Here is a 5,397-nt window from a genome sequence, read left to right on the forward strand (position 1 = left end):
GGATGAAAGCATCTTCCTTGGGATGACGAAATTATTGTACGATTCAGACAACCGTTCAAAGACTAAAGGTTTTGGCAATGTTCTCCCACACTGGCATTGGGAAAGCATAGCGGAAATGAGATTTTCGCAATTACAATAAGACTGCATTTGACTCATACCACATTTGTGAACCAAATAATCTCGGAGATCGATACTAGGACCACCCCCAGTTAGCTCAGGTATCTTGCTTATGCATGCACAAGAATCTCTAAGTGTTAGAGATTGGTGAGTCTGGTTGGCTGGACGAACCTCATGCTGAAGACGGGGTTCGTCATCTAAGCGCACTCGGACGCTTGGGTGAGGCTCATGTGTGATACAAGGTTCGTCGGTTAGGCGAGCCTCATCATTCATGCTAGCTTTGATATTCGGACGAACTTGGTTTAGGGGGCGAACCTCGTATTTCATGCGAGGTTCATTAATCGGACAAATTTGGTTCCAATGATGGATTTGTTGTCTAGGTCGAACCTCATCTTGGACCCTTGATTGTTTCTCTGTAACAATGCTAGTCTAAGGTTAAAGGCGAGATTCGTATTTTTGACGAGGTTCGTCACTCCGTCGAGCCTGAGTCTTCCTATTCTGAGTGGCAGGGCAAATTTGCACTGCTTGTTTTGGATGAGCCTCGTTTTGAAAACGAGGTTCGTCAGCCGAGCATATTTGAATGCATGGGCGAGGCCTATTGTTTTGATGAGCCTCATGTTGAAGATGAGGTTTGTCATTTGAGCATCTTTGGATGCAGGAATGAGGTTCGTCATTTTGACGCACTTCAGCTAATTGACCTTCGGCATACTTGTGGGACTTAGACGTGTTGTCTTGTGGCTGATAGTGGAGACTGTCCAATGAGACCAAGGCTTAAGCCTTATGGCGAGCCTGATTCTATCATCGGTGTTGTCCTGCATGTCTGGAAAGCGGCTTAACAGTAGGTTCCACAATAGCCAAAGTTTGGGGAGGTCGCTCAACAGTAGCAACCAATGTTCTGCGAGATTGCTCAACAACCCACCTCTTAGCCCGGCGGCTAGTTTTTAGAGCCTTTTCTTTGGAAGGCAAAGATTTCTCTTCGAGACTAACTCGAGTTGAATCATCAGAAGCCACATGGGCTGAAGTCTCATAACAGACTCTATGGCACTTTCGTGCCTTCGTGGGACTCGGAGTTCCCGAGGAGAGGAACTCCTCATACTTGGATTGGTCGAACTCGATAAAAAGAGTTTCGACCTTGGTTCCCACCACAAACTGATCTGATTGCGCCACCACCAATTCTCGGAAAGACCAGCTTCTCCCACTGTGGTCGCCATCTTCTGTAGAGTTAAAAAATTAAAGTTGATTGATTTTTGTTTTAAGAATGAGTTCGATCATTTGGTACGAATCCCTTACAATCACTCACTCTCTTGATTATAGAGAAAGAGAAGATTAATTTGACTTCTCTTTTATTTAAGGTGGTTTCTAGGTGGCGAGAGGATGCTTCACTTGATGCTTCAGTCGAGATTGTTTCCCGTTGACGATCAAAAATAGATCATGAACGCTCCTGTTGGTTGCTAAATGATTTCCGAAGTAGGATTTTGCCAAAAGGTCCCAAAAGTCCCCTTTCTTCATAGCTATTCATGGCTATTTATAAGGATTTAGCACGCAACTGAAGTGCTAAAATCGTGGGTAGAGGGAGTAAATGCCTTCTGCAATTTAGCCAACATGGCTAACTGGACTCTCGTGACCATTACGATCGAACTTCACGTGGATGACGAGCCTCACTGCGTGGTGAGGTTCGTCAGATTAGACGAGTCTTAATACATGGCGAGGTTCATCTAGTAAGGTCAGCCTCACAGTATGACAAGCTTCATTTGACAAATTTTGTCTTCACTGACTTCGTCTGACAAGTTTTATCTTCACTGACGAACTTCGTCTTCAATTGCGTAGTGAATCTTGTGAACATCCTTTGACGAGCTTCGTCTTCACTGACGATCTTCTCCTCCAATGATGAACTTCAAACCTCGTTTCCAATGATGAGCTTCGTCTTTTGATGTCAAGCCTCGCTACGTGGTGAGCCTCATCTTTGATGTGGAGCCTCGCTGCATAGTGAACCTCATCTTTGATGTGGAGCCTCGATGCGTGGCGAACCTCGTCTTTGATGTGGAGCCTCGATGTGTGGCGAACCTCATCTTTGATGTGAAGCCTCACTACATAGTGAGCCTCGTCTTTGATGTGGAGCCTCACTGCGTGGTGAGCCTCATCTTTGACTAAGACGAGGTTCGCCATTGTGATGAACCTCATCATATCTAAGAGAGCCTCAACACTCTTTTGTCTCTTGGTATTTTTAGTGCCCACAAGGCCAAATGATTAGCCGATGATAATGATCTATGAAGCTTAATGAGAGTGGAGGAGAGATAAGCTTTTTGACTAGCCTCTGAATCCTCTCTCCCCTTTTCTTTCATGTTGATCATGTCTATTTATAGGCTTAGGAGCATTATGGAGTGAGTTAATGGGCTTTAACTCACCTTAAAATGAGGGAGTTAGTGGTCATTAAGTCCTATTTAAATACGTGAGTTAGTGGTCATTAACTCTCCTTAAATGGGTGAGTTAGTGATCATTAACCCTCCTTAAATGTAGCATTTGAAAATTATGACAGATGAGGTTCAACTATGTACAAGGTTTGCCAATAATAACAACGACGAACTTCATCTTTAATGACGAACTTTATTTCTGGACGAACTTCGTCTTCAATGACAAATTTTATCTTCTGAGGGGTGATGCACTGTTTGACGAGGTTCGTCTACAAATGGACTTCGTCTCTTGGATGAGCTTTATCTTCTAGAGGATTTTCATCTCTAGGCGAACTTCATTTTCAATGACGAACTTCGACTCTATTGATGGACTTCGTTAGCTGAGATGAGGTTCATCATGATGACGAGCCCTATCATGCTTGTAGTGAGGTTCAACATTGCTTTATTCCTTAACATTTTTTAGTGTCTACACCACCCTCATGAGTCATTCACCTTATCTTGTACACTCCAGATAGATTGCCTTTTTAAGTGATGTGCATGTATCCATCTTACGCATATATAGTAAATCTTCCTTCATAGTTATTGCCTATATCAACTTAATAGCTACAACAACACTCCATTTCTTAATTGAATATAAACCAAACCCCCACTCTTATGGTTCATGCATATTCTAGTCCAAGCCATAAGAGGAGCCCTTTTACTCTCTGTATTGCCATTCTAAAGAAACCACCTACAAGCACTATCAATTTGTTGTAAAGCTTTCTTAGGCAAAATATAGTTGCTAGTCTAAGAAGCTTGAATGCCAAATAGGAGGCTCCTAAATCAGTCCAACTTTGACTGCATAAGAAAGGTTCTTATTATGTCATGCTTGAATTTTCTTTGCAATCTTGTCCGCTAGTTGATTGCAATCATTCATTGATAATCGTTTGCAGATCATTGGAAAATTTCTTTTACCCCTTAACTTGTCAAAGTTATTGAATCTACATCCTAAAAGCATTTTAATTCAAATATACTCTTTTCTCATCTCTCACTTGCTTATTCCTATGTCTCTATATAAGTCCCCATCCCCAACAGTTTTCCTCTCTCATCCAACTCTCTCATCTTGTATAACACAATCGAGAGTGCGATTGCTACGCTATCTTAATGTGTTGCATCCCCTCCACTCTATTGCACTATCTTATGTTCCTTCATCATTGAAATCAGTTAGAGATGGACAAGTTTACACAGTGTTCACCTGGATCACTTAGTTTTGCATCATTTTAAGGAAATGCTTTAAACTTCTAAGAGAATTGCCATTTGAAACCAAGCTCGCTCTTTTGCCTAATCATTGAGGTATCGTTTGGCAAGGGGTTAAGAGAGAAGGATTAAGGTGAATGGTTAATTTAGTTAACCCATTATGAAGGGTTAAACTAAATTTAATTCTGTCTAGATTAGATAATTAACGTGAAGGATTATCTTTTCTGTTTGGCAATTAAATAAGGGTTAAGTAGATTAATTCTTCTAATTTTTCTAAATTACCAAATTTAATCTTTTTGAAAGTATAAATTATTGAAAAAATATTAAATTATGTTTATTATTGAAATCAAATTAAGCTGAAATTTCAAGTTTTCGTACATGGCTTACACTTCCAGCCTATAACATATACATATATCACATCCCACAATAGAACTATTTTTAGCAAGGCCTAAAATATAGTTGATTCATCGTAATATTGCATCTATATAAGAAACATTATGATAAGTTTTTTGGACAAGAAGAAAATTTCCTCTCCGCTCAAATGCTCTTCCCTCTAAATACTTTATATATCTATATAAAACAACAACAACCAAGCCTTTATCCCAAATATTTGTGGTCGGCTACATGAATTTTAATTTTTTATTTCATTCTGTTATGAATCATCTTCTCCGTTAAGTTAGTCTTAATCATATCATTTTTAATTATTTTTAACTAAGTCATTATAGGTCTACTTCTATATCTCCTAGCCTCATTAACTCTATTATTATCGCTTTTCCTAATCGGTGCACTAAAGGGTCTCCGTTGTGCATGACCTAACCATCGTAATCTATTCTTTCTCATTTTATCCTCAATAGGCGCAACCTCTAATTTACTACAAATGCACTCATTTTTATCCTATCTTTTAATGTATACCCACATGACTATCGCAACATTCTCATTTCTACTACACTCATTTTTTGAACATGTTATTTTTTAATTGCCTAATACTCTGACCCATAAAGCATAGTTGATCTTATAATCATCATATAGAATATTCTCTTTAGTTCCATTGGTATTCTATGATCATATAAGACTCCCAAAATACTCCACCATTTCAACCATCCCGATTTGATTTGATGTACAACATCATCTTCTATCTCACTATCATGTTTAATGATTGATCCTAAATAGCAAAAATGATTAATTTTAAGTATTTCTTAGCCATCAATTTGTACCATAGGCTCACTTCCTTTCCTAGTTTTACTAACAATGCACTCTATATATTCTATTTTTGTTCTAATGATTCAAAAATATTTAGATTCAAGAGCTTGTCTCCATCTTTCTACTTTAGAAATAATGCCTCTTCTAGTTTCATCAACTAATACTTTACCATCGGCAAATAACATACACCATGAGATTTCATCGGGAATATGCTTAGTAAGTTGGTCTATAACCAATGCAAAAAGATAAGGACTTAAGGATTAATACTTAATATTAATATATATATATAATATATATATATTAATAGTTATATATTATATATTAATACTATAGTATCTATAATATACTCCGAATAGCTTAGTAATTGTGCAATAACCAATGCATAAGAATAGGATTAATACTTTACCCTATACTATTATATCATATAGTATAT

The sequence above is a fragment of the Asparagus officinalis genome, chromosome 7 (genome assembly GCF_001876935.1).
Source record: "Asparagus officinalis chromosome 7, Aspof.V1, whole genome shotgun sequence".
NCBI lineage: Eukaryota > Viridiplantae > Streptophyta > Magnoliopsida > Asparagales > Asparagaceae > Asparagus > Asparagus officinalis.